This window comes from Dendrobates tinctorius, unplaced genomic scaffold, assembly GCF_039654945.1.
Source record: "Dendrobates tinctorius isolate UK_male_01 unplaced genomic scaffold, ASM3965494v1 ptg000021l, whole genome shotgun sequence".
In the NCBI taxonomy this organism is placed as follows: Eukaryota; Metazoa; Chordata; class Amphibia; order Anura; family Dendrobatidae; genus Dendrobates; species Dendrobates tinctorius.
The window spans coordinates 45,053,203-45,080,000 of record NW_027361689.1 but is presented as its reverse complement, the minus strand read 5'-3'; the positions used below and the strand labels follow the sequence as shown (position 1 = coordinate 45,080,000).

Below are 26,798 nucleotides of genomic sequence, written 5' to 3'. Positions count from 1 at the left end.
AGACCTGTAACTTCTTTAAGAGTCTCCTCTTTCCTCCACTCATTACCTGTAGTAATGGCACCTGTTTAAACTTGTTATCAGTATAAAAAGACACCTGTGCACACCCTCAAACAGTCTGACTCCAAACTCCACTATGGTGAAGACCAAAGAGCTGTCAAAGGACACCAGAAACAAAATTGTAGCCCTGCACCAGGCTGGGAAGACTGAATCTGCAATAGCCAACCAGCTTGGAGTGAAGAAATCAACTGTGGGAGCAATAATTAGAAAATGGAAGACATACAAGACCACTGATAATCTCCCTCGATCTGGTGCTCCACGCAAAATCCCACCCTGTGGGGTCAGAATGATCACAAGAACGGTGAGCAAAAATCCCAGAACCACGTGGGGGGACCTAATGAATGAACTGCAGAGAGCTGGGACCAATGTAACAAGGCCTACCATAAGTAACACTACACCACCATGGACTTAGATCCTGCAGTGCCAGACGTGTCCCACTGCTTAAGCCTGTACATGTCCGGGCCCGTCTGAAGTTTGCTAGAGAGCATTTGGATGATCCAGAGGAGTTTTGGGAGAATGTCCTATGGTCTGATGAAACCAAACTAGAACTGTTTGGTAGAAACACAACTTGTCATGTTTGGAGGAAAAAGAATACTGAGTTGCATCCATCAAACACCATACCTACTGTAAAGCATGGTGGTGGAAACATAATGCTTTGGGGCTGTTTCTCTGCAAAGGGGCCAGGACGACTGATCCGGGTACATGAAAGAATGAATGGGGCCATGTATCGTGAGATTTTGAGTGCAAACCTCCTTCCATCAGCAAGGGCATTGATGATGAAACGTGGCTGGGTCTTTCAACATGACAATGATCCAAAGCACACCGCCAGGGCAACGAAGGAGTGGCTTCGTAAGAAGCATTTCAAGGTCCTGGAGTGGCCTAGCCAGTCTCCAGATCTCAACCCTATAGAAAACCTTTGGAGGGAGTTGAAAGTCCGTGTTGCCAAGCGAAAAGCCAAAAACATCACTGCTCTAGAGGAGATCTGCATGGAGGAATGGGCCAACATACCAACAACAGTGTGTGGCAACCTTGTGAAGACTTACAGAAAACGTTTGACCTCTGTCATTGCCAACAAAGGATATATCACAAAGTATTGAGATGAAATTTTGTTTGACCAAATACTTATTTTCCACCATAATATGCAAACATGAAAAAAAAAAAACAGACTGATTTTCTGGATTTTTTTTTTCTCAGTTTGTCTCCCATAGTTGAGGTCTACCTATGATGTAAATTACAGACACCTCTCATCTTTAAGTGGTGGAACTTGCACTATTGCTGACTGACTAAATACTTTTTTGCCCCACTGTACAAGTTAGATACTTTGCCCCCCAAAGGCCTTCATAGAGATGGATTGGCTCCTTTAAATTAACCCATTTCTTTATTGCCTTACAGAACCGCTCATAGCTCTCAGCTTTGGTGAGTTTAATCAATCCCTGATTATCTTATTTTGCCCCCATCTATCATGTTAGCCTGTACTATATAAAGTATTACACAATATATACTTAATTTATTGTACCGGCTCTTAGTTGCAATACATTAGGTCTGACACTACTGCGCTCAGTACCTTGCCCTGGCTGCCAAGCGTCCCTTGTCTCCCCTGGAGACAGGCATGCATGCACGGTGCTTCAGCTCAGACAGCAACGAGTCACTTCCGGGTTGGGCGATGTGCTCCCGATGCATCTGCCTCATTTAAATGCCTCACTACCAGCAACGAAAAACACTGAGTCAGCCAGGTTCCGGAGTGCTGCTTGAATTCCTGCCATACCCAGGTAAAATTACCTACACCCTGCTGACTTCACCTCACAGCACCCAATACCACATTGCTGACAGCAATATAATTAAATCCCCTTGGGTCAAAAATCTGCCAGGTATTCCCCTATTCCAAACACCACCACTACAAAGTATTTTATTCCTTCATTTATTAACTCGTCACTCCCCTGACAATATCATTTCTTCTAGGACAATTCTATTATAGCATATCCATGCAGTCAGCACCATTTCTTCCATCATACTAGGTATATATTTGCCTCCTTTCTATTTACTTTGTTATACCACAGGCCATCTGCTCATTCATTTTCAACAGTCCCACAACCCCTAGGGACTAGAAGTCTATTTATGCACTTAAGTCTCTACAAATTGATTGGACTAAGGCAATTAATTTTCCTTGCTCTGTTCCTTACTCCATACAGTATGAAATATTTTGTATTGTATTTGATGTGAAATTGTGTATATTTTTATCTTTTGATTTATGCTGTATATTTGATCACATGGGAATAATGCTATATTTTATTCACTTGTTTCACTATGGCCTTATATTCATGTACTCTATTTTTCAGTGACAAATATGATTAAGGCTCTGGTGGAGCCGAAACACCGTTTTGTCGCCGTCCACCATTTGTTTGCACTTTAAGTTAAAGGGATTTCTCATGCAAATTCCTGTGGTAAAAATTTTGGGCTATAAATTTGGACCTCCTGGTCCCTTATACCAGCACCTCAAGTTATTTGACAACGTGCACGCCTTTATAATTTCTTACACCATTTCCTGGTGCGCTGTCCCTGCATTACACAAGCATATGTCCCACAACATTAGCTGTGCCCTCAATGCTGTTACTGGGAAAGTCCACCTAACAATGGACACGTTGACAAGTGCTTGTAGATGGGGATGCTACATCACGTTGATGGCACACTGAATTAACATAGCGGAAGCCAGGATCCAGTATGACCTTGGGATGGAACACATCCTCCCAACACCAAAGATAGCAGGCCTTACATCAGTCAGGGTTTCCCCCAGTCTACAGCTACTGTACTTCCTCTTCAGCCACCATCTTCAAAATCACCACAGTAACAAGCTGGAAGCACTGCCTCAGTCAAGCTGTACTGAAGATAATATGCTTAGGTGACAAACTGCACAATGCTTAAGAGTTGTGGACAGCTCTGACTGACACTGCTAAACCTACAGCCAGGCATGGACATGTGTGACAACTTCTGGAACCTGATGGTGACTCTGAAGCGAGGTGAGCTCACACATCATGCTTGGCCTATGTGCTGAAACTCATTCAACGGTTTCTCAAAAGATACCTGGAACTTCTGGATCTGCTTGTCAAAGTACACCTGTGCAGATTTTAGAAATTCAGCTACAGCTTCCACTGTTCATGCCGAGCTTCAGCAGAGTTTGCAGCTTCCGGCTCACTGACTGGTGTGTTACGTCCCCACATGTTGGAATTCTACACTGCATATGTTGCAAAGGTTTTGTGAGCAGAAGAGGGCAGTTGTTGTCTACCAGCATCAACAAGGCCATACGTATTCAGTTCAGAATCCACATAAGACCTCTGGAGCGGACCTGGATGTCAGACATATGTACCATCCTACAGAACTGAGGAGTCCACCAAGATGGCGAGTGGCGATGACACCATAATTAGCTTCACCATCCTGCTTCTGTGTTCTGAAATGCTCTGCTCAGAGAATGCATTGAAGGCAGAGCACAATGAGATGGAGCAAGCAACCATACAGGGTGATTATACAGCCCAGTGTTGTGAGCTCATTTTCTCATTCACCTTTGATGTCCGATGAACTCCCTCTGCTGGTGAAAGGAGGTGGTGAAACTGATTTGGATGGGAGAAACCCGTCACCTGAACAGGTGGATTGCGATTGGACATCTGGAATCTGAGTGGATATAAGGCAGCCGACGCCCTGTAGGGTTGGTGATTTCTCTGCTCTGAGCTCTGGCCTCCAGTTCAGTTCCTGTCTTCTAAAGCTAAGTTTTGCTCTGTTATTGTTCCATGAGATTTTGTCTGATTTGCTTAGTTTTGTGTTCTGCCAGCCCCGGCTGGGGCTCTGCTGAATTTCCATTTTTGTCCCTGATCGGTTAAATCTCTTTTGCTCTGTCTTCAGAATATATCGGAGTGCTGATATAGGGATTTTGAAGTCTAGTGACTTCAGGGCCGTTTTTCCTATCAGACGTGTTGGGACATTTTTGGTAGGGTTTTTGCAGATTGCAGAAGAATCTTTTGTCCTTTCCTATCTAGTTAGTTGGGCCCCATCGTTTGCTCTGCCTGTCTGTTTTCACCGACAATACATGTTGGGGGCTGTCTATTGCTTTGGGGTCTGCTCTGGGGCAGTTTAGTTTCCCCTTTTAGGCTTATTTAGTTCTCCGGCTGTGAAGAGGCATCTAGGACCACCGTAGGAACGCTCCACGGCTACTGTTAGTTGTGAATAGGATCAGGGGTCTGCAATCCGCTAGCTACCAACCTCTCCAGTTTTCTGGACTTGGCTTGCATTTTTGTTTTTTCCTCCTCCGGTGACTCATTCATAACAGAATCACCAGCCATACTGCAGATTCTAGTGTACTCAATAGCAGGAAAGAATTGTTAAAAAAAAAAAAAAAAAAAAGTCAGAATTTTTTTTTTTTGCTATATTTTTTCCTCTGGGGCCGTAGGAGGAATTTTTCCTTCATGGAGATTAAGCAATTGTCTGATCGTGTGGAGCAGCTCGCTGCTGAAGTGTGGGGAATTTCCGCCTATCTTGCTCATTCACATGCTGCTGAACCAAAGATCCCTACTCCTGATGTGTTTTTTGGGGATGGGTCTAAATTTTGTAATTTTAAGAAGTGTAAATTTCTTGCCTTGAAGCCTAGCTCATCGGGGAGCTCTGCGCAGCAGGTTAAAATTGTTATCTTTGCTGCGCGGCGATCCCCAGGATTGGCTGTTTTCTTTGACACCTGATGATCCTATTCTAACTAATGTGGATGCATTTTTTCAAGCCTTGGGGTTGTTGTATGATGAACCTAATGCTATTGATCAAGCTGAAAAAGCCCTGTTGGCACTGAGCCAGGGTCAGGATTCTGCAGAGTTGTACTGTCAAAAATTCCGAAAGTGGGCAGTCCTTACTAGCTGGAATGATGGTGCCTTGGCATCTCTTTTGGAAGGGTTTGTCAGAAGCCGTAAAAGATACTATGGTGGGATTTCCTGTTCCCTCTGGTCTTGACGATTCTAGGTCATTAGCCATTCAGGTTGAGCGGCGTTTACGTGAATGTAAAATTACACGAGAAATGTTGCCACCTGTTGAAAAAAGTCTGAACCTATTCAATGTGATAGTTGTCTAGGGCGCAACGTCAGGAGTTCAGAAGGCGCAATAAGCTGTTTTTTCTGTGGAGATGCCTCTCATGATTTCTGTCTGCCCTAAATGAGAGAAATGCTTTGCACACACACACGCACACACATTTGCTGTGGGTGGTGTACAGCCTAAGTTTCTTCTGGCAATTACTCTGATCTGCTCCCTGTCCACATTTTCCGCTAAGGCTTTTGTGGATTCAGGAGCGGCTCTGAACCGGATGGACTCGGATTTTGCTAAACGTTGTGGGTTTCCTATGACACCTCTGCAGACGTCTATCCCTTTGAGGGGTATTGATGCTACTCCTTTGGCGAATAATAAACCTCAGGTTTTGGACCCAGGTGGTAATGCGGGTCGCCCCAGACCATCAAGAAAATTGCAGATTTTTGGTGTTGCATAATACCATTGTTCTGGAGTTTCCCTGGTTGCAAGTCCATAATCCAGTTTTGGATTGGAAATCTGTCTGGCGAGTTGGGGTTGTCAATGCGCTCTTAGTGACACTCCTGTTTCCTCCACCTCTCCCCAGTCGCATGATGTTCCTGACTATTTGGCTGATTTTTATGATGTATTTAGTAAGAATAAGTCTGCGTCTTTGCCTCCTCATAGGAGTTATGACTGTGCAATTGAGCTGAGCCCTGGGTGTAAATTTCCCAAGGGTCGACTTTTCAATTTACCTGTAACCGAGCATGAGGCTGTGCCATCTTATATTAAGGAGTTGTTGAAGGGTCATATTAGACCATCCTCTTCACCCTTGGGTGCTGTTTTTTTTCATGACCAAGAAAGATGGTTCATTAAGGCCTTGTATTGACCATCGTTCCCTAAACAAAATTACTATTAAATATCAGTATCCGTTACCCCTGATATCTGATCTATTCTCCAGAGTTAAAGGTGCTTGCTGGTTTACCAAGCTTGACCTCAGGGGGCGTATAATCTTATTCGCATTAAGCATGGGGATGAATGGAAGATGGCGTTTAATACTCCAGAGGGGCATTTTGAGTACCTGGTGATGCCTTTTGGGCTCACTAATGCCCCTTCTGTCTTCCAGTGCTTCATGAATTATTTTCTGGGACTTAAATGATCAAAAATTTATCCACAATCTGGATGATATTTTGATCTTTTCCAGGGATTGGGACTTTTGTGGAACATGTTCAGACTGTTCTGGATTTTGAGGGAGAATTCCCTGTCTGTTAAGGGGTCGAAATGCCTTTTTAGTGTACAGAGGATTTCATTTTTGGGATTTATTTTGTCTCCGTCAACTATTGAAATGGACCCGGCCAAGGTACAGGCCATTTATGATTGGGTTCAGCCCACTTCTTTGAAGGCCCTACAGAAGTTTTGGGGTTTTGCTAATTTATAGTTAATTTTTTTTGGTATTGCCAAACCATTGACTGATTTGACTAAGGGTGCTGATGTGCTGAATTGGTCTCCAGAGGCTGTTTCTTCCTTTCAGGAGCTGAAGCGGAGGTTCACTTCTGCTCCGGTTTTGCGGCAACCTGATGTCTCACTCCCGTTTCAGGTAGAGGTGGATGCTCCTGAGATTGGTGCAGGAGCTGTTTTGTCCCAAAAAGATCCGGTAACATCTAAAATGAATCCGTTTTTTCCCGAAAGTTCTCCCCATCCGAACGCAACTATGATGTGGGGAATCGGGAACTGTTAGCCATGAAATGGGCATTTGAGGAGTGGAGACATTGGTTGGAGGGAGCTAGACATCAAGTTGTGGTCCTCACTGACCACAAGAATTTGATTTACCTTGAGTCAGCCAAACGCTTGAATCCTAGACAGGTTAGGTGGGCCTTGTTTCACACGTTTTGATTGTGGTCTCTACTTCCGGGCACTAAGAATGTCAAGGCAGATGCCCTCTCTAGGAGTTTCTTTGCCGATTCTCCTATTGTGACCAAGCCTGCTACCATCTTAGGTGAGGGGGTAGTTTTTTCTGCCATCTCGCCCGATTTGAGACATGCTCTGGAAGAGTTTCAGGAGGACAAACCTGAGCGTTGTCCCATTGGAAAATTGTATGTTCCTGACCAGTGGAGGAAGAGAGTAATGTCTGAAGTTCATTGCTCTGCATTGGCTGGTCATCCAGGTATTTTTGGTGCGTCAGTCTTTTTGGTGGCCCGCCTTATCTCGTGATGTCAGGAATTTTGTTCAGTCCTGTGGGACTTGCTCCAGGTCTAAACCTTGTTCTCGCTCTAGTGGGTTGTTGATGCCTTTGCCGGTGCCCAGGAGGCCATGGACCCATATTTCAATGGATTTTATTTCTGATCTGCCCGTCTCCCAGAGAATGAGTGTTATCTGGGTGATTTGTGATAGATTCTTTAAGATGGTCCATCTTGTACCATTCCCCAAGTTGCCATCTTCCTCAGAGTTGATGCCCTTGTTTTTGCAACAGGTGGTTTGCTTGCATGGGATTCCTGAGAACATTGTATCTGACAGAGGAGTTCAGGTTGTCTCTAGAGATTTTGGAGGACTTTGTTCCAAGCTGGGAATTCAGTTGTCCTTCTCTGCATTTCACCCTCAGACCAATGGGCAGATGGAGAGAACAAACCAGACTTTGGAGTCTTATTTCTGCTTATCAGGATGATTGGGTCTCATTTTTGCCCTTGGCCAAATTTGCTTTAAATAGAGCTAGTTCTGCCACTTTGATGTCCCTTTTTTTGTAACTTTGGGCTTCATCCTCGATTTTCTTCAGGGCAGGTGGAGTCTTCTGCCTGCCCAGGTGTTGACACTGTAGTGGAGAGAATGCACCAGATTTGGGACCAAGTGGTGGATAAGTTGTCTCTCCCAGGAAAAGGCCCAGCGGTTTTCCAACAGGCATAGGACCATTGGTCCCAGGTTTAAGGTGGGTGATATGGTTTGGTTGTCAAAGAATCTCTATGAAGGTGGCTTCTCCAAAGTTTAAACCTAGATTTATTGGACCTTACAAGATTTTGGAGATTCTTAATCCGGTCTCTTTTCAATTGGCTCTTCCTGTTACATTTAAGATCCATAACGTGTTTCATAAGTCTGTTAAAGGTTTGTCAAGCCAGTAGTTTTGGAGGAATGATTTGTTTTACTTCTATTAATATTTTTTCCCTTTGCAGCAACCTCACACCTTGTGTATATTCATTGATTTTTCTGACTGGTTCTTTGTTCTTTATTTCCTTTGTAATTGTTACATAGCACACCACCTGCTCTACCCTCTCCTACTGTATCCTCACCCATCCCTGTAGATTGTGAGCCCTTGCAGGCAGGGTCCCCTTTCCTTATGTACTTGTGTCCCTTGTCTTACACATTATACTTGTCTATTTCCCCTTTCCACATGCAAAGCACCATGGAATAAATGGTGCTATATAAATGCATAATAATATCCTATGAGTAAAGGTGCAACTAACACCTGAAACATGTCAGATCTAACAGATTCTAACTATGGCTTGATATGCCTTAAGGTTTTTTATTTTGGTGTGCCATCACCTTCTTGACCTGAAGACAGGGAGGAGGAGAGCATGGTCAGTCGTCCTCTTGGGGAGGACATGGAAGTCTTGCCTGTTAACAGTCTGGCACGCATGACTGACTATGTTGTGCTGCCTTTCCCGTGACCCTCGAATTCTCAAAATTACCATATACACATTTTGGGAGAGAGATATATATATATATATATATATATATATATATATATATATATATATATATATATATATATATATACATATACACACACACACATACACACATCAAATTCTTATTTGAACACTTCACTATTAAATGTGTTTTTCATAATTTGTGTGATTTTAATTATACGTAACAATTTTCTCATTTGCACTGTGGAAAACATTCATGGACACTAACAATTTACAGTTTTGTAATGCCATTCTAGTATTTGTTGCAACGCTTGCCATATGCAACACCTAATTGTTAACTGAATTAAGAACATCTGTTAGGCTAATTTCACACTAACATTCCCTGCAGCGCACGGCGCCGCTAAGCCCCGCCCCCTCCTGGCTCCCTGCCTGCCCCATCCAGTCATCGCCGCTTACTAGTGCACATGGGCACTTGCGATCTGCGCACCCTCTCTTTAGCATAGGGTGCACAGATCGTGTGCTGGCCATGCGCTAGCAGGATTTTGCCATGCGCTGCGCACTTTTGAAGGTGCGCTGAAATGCAACATGCTGCATTGGGCGCACATTCAAAAGTGCGCAGCGCATGGCAAAATCCTGCTAGCGCACGATCTGCACACCCTATGCTAAAGATATGGTGCGCAGATCGCAAGCGTCCATGTGAGCTAGTAGGCAGCGATGACCGGAAGGGGCAGGCAGGGAGCCGGGAGGGGCGGGGCTTAGCGGCAGCCATGCGCAGGCTGTCGCTGCACTATAAAGCGCAAGTGTGAAACCGGCCTTATACTTTGGAAGAGAATATTTAATGACTGCATGTTACTTGACCACTAGTCATGAGCAAGACTGCTTAGTGCAGTCAAAGAGCATTGGCTGGGTCATGTCTACCATGAAAAACGTATTCTACACAATTTAGATTGAGTTGCAATATTAAAAATGAACTCTGGCATGTGTGACGCAAAGTTTAGCATTCCATCAACTTAGTATTTGTGCCTTCTTAGCTTTTAGATTACTCGTTCAATAGTCATTTTTTGGACAGCATTAAAAAAAAAAAAAAAAAAAAAAAAAAAAAAAAAAAAAAGCCTTAGTAATCACCACCTCACACAGATCAGGGATGTAATTGGATGACACTTACTGGAATGTTGGAGCAGAAATGAAAGATTACATATTAGTTTTGGGGCAAAGATTGTTGCAATTACTGCTAAAACTGTTGAAGTGAGTATTTGACAATCTTTATAGTGATGGACATGACTGGAATGTCTGTTCAACAGCAAGTGAAGATTTAGGTGCATATTCAGGACAATGTTAATCTGACTGTTTAAAGAGGAGATCTTGTTGCAGAAGAGAAGCTCCACAGGAATTTTGAGCATCAGGAAGGATCCCTCTACAGTCCTGGGATAGCTGGCTGATAAACAGGTCTAATCAGCACATCACTCAAAACCACAATATCTACAGAACTAATTGGTTAATTGGGTTGGGCTTAAGCACTTCTATACTGAAAATGTGCACATTCTTAGAAATCTTTGTATTTTTGCCAGGCTTCCAATTGTGCTATGTTCAGCATGATGCCTTTGAAATATTTTTAATTTCTGCTACTGGAATTAGCATCAAAGAATCTGGTTTTGTTTTAGACAATCTAGCAGCTGGGATGAAGGATAGGTCGGTTTCTTTTTCCTTGAATTTTCTTTATAGTACTTCCCATGTAAAAGTTAGTAAGCACGCTTAAGTCATGTGTAAATATGTTGTAAAATCCTCTTTCCACAAAAATTGCATAAAAAACCCAGGAAGAGTCTAGACTAGAAGATCCCCTTAAAACCAGAGTGACGTTTGATGCCGCCACACAATGTTTCAAGTTTGGAGTAAGATCTGATGCATTGTGTATATGTGATGGTAATGCAGTCAGAAATTCTCAATATGCTATTAGGGCATGGGGTTCAATTTCGATTGACCACCCTCTGACAATTGGATGCCCTCTCAGAGGGTCTCAGCCTTTATGCACTTTACATTGATTTTAATATCTACATTTTATAATCCATCTTTATCCTAGAAGAAATCATTCAAGATAATCCTAGAGATAAGATCCACCAATACATTCTCCAGTTCCTTAACGATCTACCAATGCTTGCCATTGTAGGGAAAGGAGTAAAAGGGTTGCCCCACAAATAAAGTGCATTTTAAACAGATGCTGGAATATTTTTCCCAATTGGATGGGTTAAAAAAGTGATTGTGCCAAGAATATGGTCTGATTATACCACAGTTCCTTGCCAAAGTACAGTGCGCAAGAGTATGTTGACAGCACTTGATCACAGCAGATTTGTGAATATGGGTCACCCTCCCAGGGCTGTGGGGTACTCTGTACCGGGCCGATCCTTCAGAGGGGAATGTCACAGCAGCAGTGACCTGGGCCGTGGCCCTCGGCACCCGTGTAAAAGGGGATTGAGTGATTTGTGATGCCACCTGTGGTGTTTGGCAAGGGAGGTGTTAAGCCAATGCTGCAGACAGATCCTCTGGGACAGATGGTGGGGTGCAGCAGTGATGTTATAGCCCTCCACAGGCAGGGCTGCAGTCCCAGGGCAGAGTAGATGAAGAGGATAGGTGTTGAGGAAGAGGGTGCAGTGTCTGGCACAGATGTAGCAGTGCTGAAGTTGCAGGAAGGCGGCAAGGACACAGCAAAGTGTAGTTTCTTTACCTTTACTTTGTAAGTGCAGTCCAGGGTCCAGATTACAGATGGCACAGGAGCTGATTAGCCTGGAAGCAACATAGGAATCTCTCCATCAGATTGGTTGTGTAGTCTCTCTAGCGCTTACTTGAGGTACATGCAGTACTGTGTTACACTGACATTCCTCCTTCCCTTTTGGATCTACCTCGTATGGCAGACAGCTGTAGCCTTCTGTCTCCTTTGGCTCACACATTGCTGTTGTGCCTCCAAGTCTTAGATGGGAATAGAGCATTTACAGCTGGTTTCTTTTGCAGGATCATCAGTATCCATACAACCTTGGAGACCAGGCTCCAGATCATGCGCTCCAGCTGGGAATGAGCCTCAACTCCTTGCTCAATCTCCCAGCTCCTCTCTCCACAACACACTTTGCCCTCCTCACAGAACTAACCAATTTCCCCTCCTGGCCCCCAGAGAGCATTTCTTCCCCTAGTTTTGGTTTAGAGCTCCCCCTGCTGGCCTGGAGTGGGAACTGTTGTATGTAGTGATTAACTGTCAGAGAGACCCTTCATTGCTTCCAGGCGTAACATCACACTCCCTAGGAGGAAGGTAATGCCATTGTGGCGACCATACTCTTGGGGGTGCCACATTTCCCTGCCAGTTTTTACCTCAAGAAAGCATGTGATAACAGCTGATGGATAGGGGAGGAAGCAAAATGGCATACATATAGAATCAAAGAGCTGTGGTATGTGACACCCATGGTCCTGCATGGTGAGAGCCATTACACAGTACATAGGAGGGGGAAATTTCAAAAATAAAAATCTAGTAGTAGAACTTCTTGTTTCAAGATCTATTCATAAGAATGTACTTCATTTGTGAACCACTGTTTTAAACCTTGAGGTTTGCCAGCTACTCAATGTCTTCCAAGAGGCCACCAGATCCATCAGTAGAGACAACTGTGGCAGCAACAAAAAAAATTCTTTTGAGGAAGAACATGATCTACAGCTTGCTCACCTCTGCTGATTGGGCACCAAAAAGCAAGAAAGCTATGTGCATGGGGATAGTTCAGGAAGATTAGAATTAAGGACACCAAGTTTTCCCCCTTCATGTACCAGGGAAAAGTATAATATTACTACTCATGACGACAAGGCTATGGCGACGACCAATGCAGTGCAAAATAAGTTTCTACTAGCACGCCGCATGCTTTGTTGCTTGCAGGCTTACAACTTGATTGCTAGCTATCCCTCTGCTTCATGCAAGCAGTGAGGGAAATTCTTCTGCTTCTAAAAGTGAGGCAAAATTGGTGCATTTCTATGATCAACTCTGTACCAAACTTTGCTCTGCTTCCAGACACCTTGTGGGAGCTTCTCAAACTAGATCTTTGTGCTCTCCATAGAGTAAACCCTCCACTGACCTCATTAAAGCTCCAAGTAACCAAAGCATCCTCCTCCAGTACAGGTAGAAACTAGTTTCTAGATTCTAAGCCAATCACATCAAACAGATGCATTGCCTTACCCAGCGTCAGTCATGTCTGAATTGTGTCCTTTCCCCTCAGATGACCTCACCAATACTTTTTGGGTAAGTAGGTAGGACCAGTGCCAGGAGAACCATTGTGACTCTTAAATTAAATGAAAATTGGACTAACATTTTAGATTTACCAGAGGTCATACAAGCAGCAGAAACTTGTTTGTACTAATAGAAAACTTAATGCATTTGTGGTTTCAATTGTTTCCTATACACAAACTTATTGTCTAGAATTAAGTTGGACCTGTTCACATTAGACCATTTTTCATTTGTTTTTAAAGAATGCAGTAAGCCTGGTTTTGTCTTCATTGTTTTTTCAGTAACATGACTGCAGAGGTGCCATCTCTTCACATTTATTTTTCATCCATTGGCACACCTAAAGTTTGGCCCATTTAAAAGTTCAGGCAAATTGCTAAATCAGGTGTATCAATTTCAAAGCTTGTGGTAGAGATGGGTTACAGGAAATAACTCAGAAAAAGGCTATTGGAGCTGCACTTGGCAACTTGAAGTTGAGGCCATTGCCTGCAGTTTCTCTAGTATTTGTGGAGATTAGGTTGCTTTCAAGATTCGCATCCACTCTGTTGAAGCATTGAGGTCCTTCCTGGTGGTAGAGCGTATAGCCCAGAGTCATAGGCTGAGTAATTCACTGCACAATTGGGAGTGAAGAGAGCGAGATATTTTATTTGGTGTACAGTAGTGATGAGCGAGCACTCAGTATTGCTTGGTACTCGCCTGAGTATCGCTGAACTCCCAGGACTCTGCAAGCATTTATGGGATTATTCGGTGGGAGCTCAAGTCCCCGCCCTGCATGTTTGGCGCTCTTTAGAGCACCAAACATGCAGGGATTGTCTGCCACACTAATGCCTCAGCCATGTTGGTTGTGATATTACAGTGACTGGCCACACAGCTTCATCAGGTCCATATCAGACCTGGCACCACCCTACTCGGCACAGTCAGCTCTGGACTCCTGCAGTGAAGGGAAATACTTGGAATTTTATAAGAGTGGGTATAGCATAATTGTGTGGGTATAAAGATCACTAACAGGCAGTATTAAATTCAAACATTTGTTGTCTGCTTGCGCTTGAAATGTCATCTTTTAGGCTCGTGGAGATGGAAGCTTTCCACAACCTGATGGTGGTAGTCCCAAAGGTACTCAGTCCCCAGCTGCCACCATTTGTCCCAGTGTGCTGTCCTGGCATTACACAAGTGTCCAACATACCCATGCCCTCAACAATGCTGTTACAGGGAAAGTCCATCTAACCATAGACATGTGGATAAGTGCTTGTGGGCAGGGATGCTACATCTCACTGATGACACACTGAGTTAGCATAATGGAAACTGAACCAGATAGACCTTGGGATGAAATATCCTCCTAGTGCTGAGGATTGCAGGCCCTATGTCAATTAGGGTTGTCCAGTGTACAGCTCCTGCACCTCATCCTCTTCAGCCTTTATTACCAAAATGACAACATCAGTCAAGCTGTACTGAAGGCAATACGCTTAAGTGACAAACCTCAATGCTGAAGAGTTGTGGACAGCTCTTAAAGAGCAGGCAGATCTGTGGCTGACACTGCTGAACCTACAGCCAAGCATGGTAGTGTGAGACAATGGCTGGTACCTGGTGGCAGCTCAGAGGCGAGCTCACGTACCATGCCTAACCCATGTACTTAACCTTGTTCAATAGTATCTCAAAAGCTACCTGGAGCTGCTTGTAAAAGTATGCGGCCTGTGTGCCCATTTTAGAAAGTCAGCTGCAGCCTCTGCCGCCTTTGTTGTGCTTCAGCAGCATTTGCATCTTCCAGCTCACTGACTGTTGTGTGATGTCGCCAAGCATCGGAACTCTACAATGCAGATGTAAATGATTTGTGAGCAGAAGAGGGTAGTTATTGACTACCAGCATCAACAAGGCTGTTTTTATTCAGTTCAGACCACACACACACACACACACCCCCCCTCAGGAGTGGACAGATTTCAGACATATGCATCATCCTACAAAATGTTGGAGCCCATCAAGATGATGAGCCTGATGACTCCATAATTAGCATCACCATCCCACTTCTGTGTTCTGAAACACTCTGCTCATAAAGAGGATGCATTGTAGGCCAAGCATGAAGAGATGGAGCAAGGACACATACAGGGCAATTACACGGCCCAGCCTCATGTCATCCCAGCATGGATTGGTTGACAATGAGGAAGAGCAGGAGCTACTTTCATGTGCTAGACTGTACAAGCACAACTGTCATACAGTCTGTTCAGCATGGATGGCCTTAGGACAGGGAGTAGTGTATGGTCAGTCTTCCTCTTGGTGAGGACACAGAAGTCTGCCACACATGGCTGAGTTTATGTTACACTGCCTTTTCTGTGACCCTTGTATTCTCAACATTTTGGGTCACAGTCATTACTGGCTGACGACTCTTCTAGACCCATGCTACAAGGAGAGCTTTCAAGGTCTTCCAGATGCAGACAGGTGTACTAAAATAGTGCAGTACCAGAAGGCTTTTATTGTGGAATAATTTAAATAATTCCCATATGTAAAACAAAGGTGGCAGAGGTCACAATTCATTGGACAACCAAGGAGTACAGGTGAGCGAACTCCAATCTAGCAGAGGTAGACTTCCAGAATTTTGCCAGAGTTTTTTCAGACCCTCCCATTGCAGTGGTCATGAGGTGTGGAGTACTCAGGAGTGCAAAGTTTAAGATGGAGTACCTTGCTGACCATACCAACATCCTCCATGACTGCCTCAATTGGGTCTCAAAGCTGGATATGTGGCATTTACTGGCACTATGGCTTGAAGGTCCTGGCATGCCGCTGCTGTCTTGTCAGAGCGTGTTTAGTGCCACTGGTGAAATTATAACTGATAAGCGCATCTCCCCAACTGAAAATGCTGACTTCTAAAAATTAACAAGGGCTGTATTGGGCCAGACATCTGTACACCACTGCATGATAATAGTGAAGCCTAACCTCAAATCCAGTGTCTTTGGGAGGTATATTCCCATGCTTCCTGATTAAGCTATTTACCATTATCCTCCTCCTCAGTGCCTACCAAGTGAATAATGTGAACTTAATTTTCCTGTGGCCATCCCAGTACTTTGGTTCAGAGGCTTATTGGGGTGCATGTAGCTATGGGCAGGCCTTGAATTCAATGCTTAAGCAAACAGTATGGAAGCATCAGATGAATACTAGGAACTATGGTTGCATGTGGTCATCCTGACATCTGTTCAATGGGTTGTTGGGGGTGTGTCCAAATTTTGGGCAGCCCTGCCACTCCCTGCACATGCATTAACAGAATAAGAGACCAACTGCTTAATAATGGGAACAAAGTATAGCCAGCTGATAGCTCTAAGAATACTGAGGGCCGACTACTGGCCCTATAGACAGGCTTTGTCCCTTTTCATAAATTAAACAGTATGTCTGTTGTGTCACACCACATGGCCAAATAAGGTTGTAAAATGTTCAAGTGACAGTTCCCAGTGAATGCATGTCTTAGTTGAAAGCAACGCTAAAGTTGAAAAATGCATTGAGCACACTACATGTGAACCTAGCACAAGGTGTGGAGGAGCATTAATTTCTTTTTTTTAGTCATTACCATGGAAAGGATGTTCCTTAACACATTACCCAGGAAATTACATTTTGGTTTTGTTTTTGTAGGTTTTATTGTGAGCCTACAAAAATGGGATAAGACTGACAACATTGTTCACAGCTGTTACATGGGAGTCAAATTCTTACAGGGGTCTTCCCCATAATGTTCCCATGTCACTTGAGCACTGTTCCCATCAATTTTGGATGTTATTACATGAGCATTTCAAAAAAATAAAAATTGTGATTTCTTTTCCACCTGAGCCATGCTTTAAATGGACATGTTTTCTAGGGCATGATGCACTTTGCACTCTGTACTCTATTGCTGCTAAAATTTATAGGCATTTCATGAGTGGAAAACAATTGTCTATCCATGACTGATGCTTGCCATTGCACATATGGTTATGAAGCTGCCCGCCTATTTGTATTTTGCACATTTTATAAATTTGTTGATTTTGCATTATGGAATAAAGATATGGATCATTTTTTGGTCCTCTATGATAAATGACTGAGTATTATGAAATTTTTCATGACTCTGGTAATCCTTATTTGTATTAAACAGTTTTGAGTTTATCCTTTTTATAAGGAATATGTTTTGAATAACCCAATTTCCCCTAAATGTATTTCTAGTTTGTGTACTGTGTCCACAGCCTCTTGTTTGGGGCAAATGGATTTTCAGGCACGTGATAAGATGTGGCTGACAAAATTGGGGCAGGTGTTCAGCGAAGATGTAACCATGGTTTCTAATTCCGACAATACGGATGAACTCGGCGCTAAGTTAAAGGGTCTTTTAAATAAACGCACATGATGGTGGAATAAGTCTTTTTTCAAGCGTTACATCGCCAAGTGTTTGATCCCCAGAGGGTTAAGGGTGCAGGTGTTTCCTCCCATTGGCTCTTAAAATCATCATTATCTGAAGTGAATGAGGGAAACAGCCATTACATGCTCTATGGGATTTATGCACTTGCTTATTAAGTTAATATGGCAGCCATTAAAGATGTGGAAAGTGAGATCAGGGATATTCAGAGATATTCAGGAAATCCTGACTAAGCAGCCAACAATGGAGGCAATGTCAAAATTGAACGAACAATTGGACAATGACTTTCAGAAATGGGAGAGAAGGAAATCATTCAGACAAAAACCAAAAGATACCAAAGGGATCTGAATGATTACAAAATCAATCATGTATACAGGTGGTGTAAGATTCCAACTAGAAAAAAAAAAAAAAAAAACGACAAACATTTAAGGACAGATTAAATTCTTTCCTCAACTTCATCAATGGATGATTCCATGTTGGGAGTTGATTGTGGCACCAAATGGAATGAGAGATTCACATTCCCTAAAATGGGGAATCCATCCAAGGGAAAGTTTGGGAACAAGAGAAAAATGACTCCTCCCCAGTCCTTGAAAAAGAAAAGTAAAAACAATTTGGAGGAAATTAATTTATCTGCACATAAATTGTCAAAAGATCAATGTGATGTCCTATTGGGATTAACTTTTGATCCGAACAATTTTGTTTACTTTACTACAGTGAAGGATCTTTTCTCCAGAAAGCTGATTTTAAAAAAACTGCATCTTAAAAAAGATCGATATGAACTGAATAGTGGGCTGAACAGGAAGCCTTACGGATTCTTGAGGAATTGGCAGGGGAAGTCATGAAGGTCCAACAGGTAATTTTCCAGCCTCTATCTTCCCAAGTCCACCACGTTCCCTCCTTTGTCTTTATGCCCCCAAGTGGAGATTTTCTGCAAGTTAGTTATGCAGGATCTTAACTATTTAAAAAAAAAAAAAATCTCCATTAAACAGAATTAATGATAATTTAACAGGAGCACAAAGGAAGGCTCTAGCAGAGTTGGGGCATTAAAGGATGTTTTTAAACCAGCTGACGGGGGGGGGGGGGGGGATGTTGTGGTCTGACCTACCAAGATGTATGAACGGGAGGTTTTCACAGCTTCGGAATAAGGAAGCGTATGAGTCATTGTCATTTAACCAGTCTCTACCCTTCAGAGGGAATTACTTTTGATTCTAGATAATCACACCCTGCAAGAGTGCCCTACCAAGAAGGTCTTTAGTGGTCTATTCATCCAGTTTCCGGTGGTGCCAACTTTTTACCTTCTTCCAAAGGTACATTCGTACCACCAGGATGTCCAATTGTCTCTGGCGTAGGAGGGCTTTGTGATCCAGTTTGTAAATTTACTGAACATTACTTGCATGCGTTGGTAGAGACACTCCCCTCCTACATCAGAGACACTACTGACATTTTGCAGAGATTGGATAGTTTAGTGTTGGAACAGGACACGTGGCTGGTCACGGCTGATGTCGAATCGCTCTATACGTGCATCTCCCATCAGGATGGCTTGCAAGCTGTTGAATTCTATTTGGGTTCAAGTAATCTGGATGTCACACCAATCATTGATTCTTGAGCTGTTGAGGTTCATCTTGACCCACAATTTTCTCACCCTTAAGGACTGCTTCTATCTTCAGAAGCAGGGTACTACGATGGGCGCAGCCCGTGTGCCATCGTATGCTAACCTTTGGGTTATTGGGAGAGGTTTTTGGCAGTGGTGCGTATGCCACGACCCAGGTACAGGCATGGTATCGGTACATAGATGACCTGCTGATTTGGCAGGGGTCTAGTGATGAACTTTGTGGGTCACTTGAACATCAGCTATAATATTAAATTGACATCCAAATATGAAGAGAAAAAAAATGATTTTGTAGACATCCAGATTTTGGTGGGGGATGGGAGGGTGCAAACTGACATCTTCTGGAAGGAGATGTCGGTGAACGCTCTCCATGCCTCATCTGCACATATGCCATCCACGGTGAGAGCTGTCCCGATGGGGCAGTTCCTGCGAATCAGATGCCCATGTTCATCTGAGGAGTGTTGAGAAACAGGCACTGGACCTACAGGACAGGATTTATGCATGGGGCTATAGTAAACGCTGCGTCAGTAAAGGCTATCGCAGGGCTAATGTAACATCCCGTGACCAGATTCTGTCCAATTCACGTGGACCAAGGGAGGACACCAATCAGATGTGTTTCATTTCCACATATAATAGGTGGAATAAGATGAGAGATCTTGACTAAGCATTGGTTGATATTAAAAACAGAACCGACCTCTGGTGATACACTCCCTGCAAGACCGTTAATGACTGCTCGAAGAGGCAGTAACCTCAGGGACATACTGGTGAACAGCCACTATGTAGTAAAACCCTCTTTCCCTTTTAATACTGGCAAGCCAATTCAGGGATGTTTCCCTTGTGGCTCTTGTTTGGCCTGTTGTAATTTGGTACATCTGGTGGCACTAAAACCTTTCAGATCAGGGAATATATCTTGTGTAGCAGTGACTATGTAGTTTACTATGCCACATGTCCCTGTAATTTAATTTACATAGGACAGGGAATTGCCTGTCTGCATTAGGGAATACGTAAGACATTGGGGCGGCCCGGTCAGTGGCAGATGTGATTTCCCTAGAGACTATTCAACGGCATTTCAGGCTGTGCCATTCCTGTGACTCAGATCTTCTCAAAATTAGAGGAATAGATCATATACATGGTGGTATTAGAGGGGATTTGAAGCAGAGGCTGGCACAGCTTGAATGTAAATGGATTATCAGATGGAATACTATGACCCCTTTGGGTCCAAGTGAAAAGTTGAGTTTCTCATCATTTCTATTAGGACCAATGACTGTGCCTTATTACCTTTTGACTTGCAATGGTTTGGCTATGGAATTTTTAATATTACTTTTAGTTTGTGTCTGCTTAATTCTTCCAGCGGATTTCATCTCAGCATTTACCTGAACCCCCATATATAATAAGGTCCTTCTGAAGTTTAAATGGATACCTTCCTTTGAAGAAACATTGGTTCTTCCATTGGATACAATACTTACATGTTTTAATTATGTAGTGTTTAGCTAAAGTTTCTTCAGCGGTTTCACTGATATAATCTGTATCATGAAATTTATGATTCCTTTTGGGATATCAATATGTGGTACTTGAATTTGTGCATTATTCTTTATGTCTTTTTCCATTACCCAAGAAGGGGGATGTTCCTGATTAACTAGCCATGCCCTAATTGGATCGACATGAGTGCTGCGGGAGATGTGTGCCGATTAAATGGATCCTTCAATGGATGTCGCTGACGTCTATAAGGGGCAGGTAATAGGCATGACGGAAGGAACATTTGATTCCCCATCCACCGCCCCCTTGACGCCTGACGTGACGTCTTGTTGTGGACGTCCCGCCTCCACACATCCTGAGACGCAGTGCCGGATCCATGTGACAGCATGATCTCATTACAGGATGTGATGTTGTCCTCTCCGCGTCACAGGATGTGATATTGTGTCTGGGCAATATTCCTGCAGTCACGTCAATGTAACTCCACCCCCTAGCACACCGTGCAACACGTGGGATGTAACGCTTAGCGTTTATGGAACCATTCATATCATGGCGCCATCTTTGCAGGGCATGAGACGCTGATGTAACAGTCTTTTGTGGGTGGTCTAGACAATGTGATACAGCTGTAAACAGGTCATCCATTGGTTGTTAATCTTGTTATGGGGGTATTTAAGGTGGTCTATTCCAACACAATGTGCACTGCCCCCCCAGAGGAAGCCACAGCAAAATGTGCGTCGGGGCATCTGCGCTTTGGCAAACATCTATCATGGGTGAGCATTTAGGCTTTATGCTGGACCACCACTTTACACATCTGGCTAGGTTGCCTTGTTATGGGCACAATTTTGTATATTACATGAGCATTTCAAACTATTTGTGTTTTCCACCCAAGCCGTGCTTTAAATGGACATGTTTTCTAGGACATGATGCACTTTGCACTCTGTACTCTATTGCTGCTAAAATTTATAGGCATTTCATGAGTGGAAAACAATTGTCTATCCATGACTGATGCTTGCCATTGCACATATGGTTATAAAGCTGCCCGCCTGTTTTTGTATTTTGCACATTTTATAAATTTGTGAATTATTGTAGTTGGTTTTGCATTACGGAAGATATGGATCATTTTTTGGTCCTCTGATAAATGACTGAGTATTATTAATTTTTTCAGGACTCTTAATGACTCTGGTAATCCTTATTTGTATGATTCAAAAGAGACCAGCATGGCATTAGTGCTGGTATTGCAGATATATACAAACAGTAACACAATAAACCTATGAATGTCACATGAGATCCAAGAGGAATCATGCATAACGCAAAGTGGGAAACAGTATATACCATTTTTAGTTCCCTTTGTACCCCGCAGCCTTTACATGTCTACTCACTGTTGCTCCCTGCAAGGAGGTACTTATAAAATGAGTACTTGTTAAACCCTGCTCTGTGCTTCTGTGTCACATCCAAATACTTGTGTTAAACTCAGTGCAAACTTGATTTGTGTGTGTCTTTGACAAGCCTGCACAAGATGACCAGGGAGACCTGAAAGTCTCAATGTTTGTCCCCTGCTCATTAGTTTTAGTGGATTTGTACATGCCTGCCACCCCTCGATGCCTAAAGGGTACCACCTTTGCTTTGGTAATGGGTAGTTTAGTGTGGGATAACCTGCTGCTCTGAATGTGACATCTGAGTCTGGTGGATAGTGTTTTATCTGACACCATGGGGGGGGGGGGGGGGAGAAGATCTGGCAACAAGAGTAATTTAGTGGACTGTTTCAGTCTGTGGGTTTTGAGTACAGGCCAGTGGAAAGAGTCATCTGTCTTTTCAATGCAAGTGTGTCAATGAAGGATATTTGTTTTATACTGAGCATTATTTTAAAAATGTTTATCTAATGGATGTCAGGGTCAAGAATACCTCAAATTACGACTGCATGGTGGCTCAGTGGATAGCACTGCAGCGCTGGAGTCCTGGGTTCAAATCCCGCCAAGGACAACATCTGCAAGGAGTTTGTATGTCCTCCCACATTCCAAAGACATACTGATAGGGAACTTCGACTGAGCCCCATCGGGGCTGTAAAGTGTCACGGAATATGTTAGCGCTATATAAAAAAAAAATTATTAAATTCTGTGTCAACATCTCCCCTATTCTACATTTTACCCAAAACACATACCTCACTAACCCAACAGGTCTCCCTATAATAGCAGCAACTGACTTATTTCACTCTTATCCATCTACCTGGAGAAAATCCTTACCCCACACCTCTTACTACACCCATAAAACAAATCCTTTCCTACTTGTCAAAGGCTGCTTCCTCCAAGTCTTAACCACATTACCTCCAGTCAACCTCTTGTGACTAGACGTTAGCCTTTACACCTGTCATGCATGACAAAGGCTTAGAAGCAGTATCTAGTCTACTAAACAGCTCTAGTCTTGGCAGTAACGATCCATCTGTGCCTAGACCTTCTCAACATTGTCCTATGTGAGAACTTCCTTTTCAGGGATGACTTCTGTCTGAATCTACTGGACTGCAGTGGGTGCCCCACCCAACAAACCACTGGCAAATGCCAATTCACACATGAATCTATTTCATGAAAAACCATGTTAACACTAACAAACCTTCAATTTTTGATCTCTTGGCACAGGTATAGATTTTGCATTTGGAACAGAACATGTTAATTTTCCTTGACCCTGACTGCCATTGAACTAGATCTTAAATTCATACTCCCAGTACCACATAAATATCCTTCCTTGACAGATGTGGGGTTTGAGTATAGGTCAGTGGCAAGGATAACTCCTGTTCTACATTACTCTAGAATGACCAAAAATCAGAATTTCAAGCATTGTGTCAGAAAGACCAGACTGAATGAGATGTCACATGAATTCAAAGCAATGTAAAACTTGTGCACCATCTACCAGAAGTGCAGTAGGCTCTAGTCCCATCAAGATATGTGTACTGACAATGTTTTACATATTACTTTGAATTTTTCAGTGCCAAGTTTTATGTACATCTTGATTTGACTAGTTCCTACTTGGGCACCATCTACCAGAAGTGCAGTACCTGTCTCTTAAAATTCAGAGCAAGGCATTGCCCACACAACTATTTAGAAGAGAAACATAAGGTCTTAGCCACACCACTGCCACAACCACCTATTGCCAAAGCTAAGAGGGTACACCTTGTACATACCTTACATACTTGCCACCTCTATGCCTAAAGTACATATAGTTTGCAAACAATGGTCCCTGCTCACTAGAGCCCATCAAGTACCCTGTAATGATGTGCACTAAGTGACCTAGGTGTGTCATGAACCAATTTGTCAGATCAGACCTAGGAAGCAAACTAAAAATCAGTCACTCACTGAAGTCTCTTTATGGAATAAAATTCTTGGACATGTGCGCTGCTTGACAGAATATCAGATCCAGATCATGTAGATTAAAGGTCAATTTTCCAATGCGTTTCAAAGTCCATACTTAGTGACATGAGTAGATAGAGCTGTCTCCAGCTTTATACATCAACATTTTAAAAGTTGGTGCCAATGATAACGTGATGCACTGCAAAAGTCAAAGTTCAAACAGATCAAATATCATAAGATCAGAATAATTTATCTGTAGTTGATAAAACCAATTGTTCTTATATTTATTTTACAGAAAAACTATTAAGCAGAAAGAAAAATGAATTTGATATTGAGAATATAAAAAAGCGAACTCACGTTGCAGAAAAAAAAAAAAAAAAAAGGAAGAAGGACTCACAGTCCAACACCCATACCATCACACCAGACAAGAATCTGTCTGGTCTGGGGGTGGGGAAGAAAGAAAAGGTTAAATTATATATGAAAAGAGGGGAAGTAGTAAAATTGTGATCAATGTTAATAAAAATACTTCTTTGTGAAGAATTAATCTTTATATTTTAAATTATATGTGTCTGTCAATTTCTTTCATCTAGAATCAAAAAACCAAATAGCTCTTGAGGGAACAGGACCCACATTGAATTGCAATAACCTGGGTCGCTTCTAGTGTTCCACAAGAAAGAAGAAAAAAAAACAAACAATTGATGTTCTCAGCCACGCTGCATCATAAGAAATACATATAAAACCACCACAAAATCAATCCACATCTTATTATTGATAAAAGTTCAAAAAAAAAAAAACACATTTTGTATAACGGAATTTGATAAAAATGAACTAATTTTTAAATGTACTAAGTCCACGCACTCCTTTTTATCATCTGCCCAAAATACATAAGAATCTGGAAAACCCTCCAGGGAGACCAATCAGGTATCGATTCAATAACTAGTAATCTGTCTCATTTTATTGACAGAATTATGGTCACACATGTTCCAACATTAAAAAGTTTTATCAGAGATTCAACTCATTTAATTAAGTGTTTACAGTGTATTGAATGGAAATCGCACTTTATTTCTGAGTATGGATGTACCTTCGTTATATTCTAATATATCACATAATCTGGGTCTTGCTTGTTTTAACAAAATTTTAATAAGGGATAATAGACTCAAAGTCAAAAAAACTCTTAAAGGGTATGGAATTTTAAAGAACAACTATTTTACCTTTGAGGGATGTTTATATCAGCGACTTGGGACTGCGATGGGTTCCAAAGTCGCACCCACTTATGTTAACATTTTTATGGGAGTTTTGAAGAATTTTATGTTTAACTCTAAGTGGTGTAACAAGATAATTTTTTTATAAGAGATTTATAGATGATCTATTTTTATATGGGATAATTCTGATAATAACATTGATAAATTCATTTATGATATTAATTGGGGTTTATCCTTTTCCTATATATGCTAAAAAAAAAATTTAGATGTAACCATTTTTATTAAGGAAAATGGAATTTTGACCAAAACCTTTCAAGAATGTAGATATCAATTGTTGCATACCCTTTAATAGCGGGCACTACGGAAAATGGTTAAGAAATATTCCGGACAGCCAATTTAGGAGAATTAGGAAGAATTGCTCTAATTTAGAGGATTTTAAATATCAAGCAGAGATCCTAAAAAAATACCCTGAGAATCTAATTAAGAATGCCTATAGTAAATGTGTGAATTTATCACATGATTCCCTTATCAATGGACCCAAAATGGTTAAAACTGATAAAATTTATGACCAATTTTATTACACAATATTGTGCAGAAAATATGAAAGATTTTACATAACAGTTGGCATATCTTATTGAATGACCCTATTCTTCAAAAATTCCTTCCCAGCAATCCAGGGGTTACTTTTAGGAGGGCACCGACCACTAAAAATTCGGTAGCCTCTAGCCGTTTGAGAACTGAAAATAAATCCACCATAGTGACCAGTGGTCCTGTAAAGGGGATTTATAAGTGTGGGAAGAAAAGTTGCTTGTGCTGTAATAACACAGAAAAATTCTTAAAGTCAACTACTACTACTGAATGTTTTCCTCTTAAAGACTATTAATTGCACTACAGAATTTGTTCTTTAATTGAGTGCAAATGTAAAAAAAATATGTTGGCAGAACCACACAGCCATTACATTTGAGAGTTAATTCTCATAGATATATTAAAAGAGGCTTCCTACAGCATGGTTTATCAAGACATTTTTCTATAAAAAATTAAAATCTACACGGACTAAAAATACGTCCAATTGAACATATCCCCAGTGATCATCCAGATAGAATGGGCCAACTGAACAGAAAAGAGATTTTCTGGATATACAGATTAAATACTCTAAAACCCAATGGACTAAACAAAATCGAAGTTTCTCTGAAACATAATTTGATATTTTTTGTCTGTAATTTATTTATACACTTTTATAGTTTCATATTTTTATTGTAATTTTTCAAGTGTGACTTTTTATTCAAAATGTACTTTTTTTTGAACTTCTGATGTGGATTGATTTTGTGATGATTTTATATGTATTTCTTATGATGCAGCGTGGTTGAGAACAATTGTTTTTTTCTTCCTTCTTGTGGAACACGGGAAGCAACCGAGGTTATTCTTGCGAATGCTGAATCAATTCAATGTGGGTCCTGTTCCCTCAACAAGAGCTATTTGGTTTTTTGATTCTAGATGAAAGAAAAATTGACGGAGACAACTTAAAATAAAGATTAATTCTTTTATTCACAAAAGTATTTTTATTAACATTGATAATCACAATTTTTGATTTTTTTTTATACATAATTATATTTTTAACCCCTCTTTTTCTTCCCCCGGACAGAGTCTTGTCTGGTGTGATGGTATGGGTGTTGGACTGAGTCCTTCTTTTTCTGCAATGCAAGTTTGCTTTTTTTATATTCTCAATATCAAATTCCTCTTTCTGTAAAACAATTGGCTTTATCAACTACAGATAAATTATTCTGATCTTATGATATTTGTTCTGTTTGAACTTTGACTTTTGCGGTGCACCACATGTTATCATTGGCGCC

At 41.8% G+C, this 26,798-nt stretch overlaps 1 protein-coding gene across 3 annotated transcripts in view; it reads left to right on the top strand.

The window, feature by feature from the left end:
- LOC141083865 (astacin-like metalloendopeptidase) overlaps window positions 1-26,798 on the top strand; it is a 157,926-nt gene that overhangs the window by 5,791 nt on the left and 125,337 nt on the right. The gene's annotated exons all lie outside the window — the stretch shown is intronic.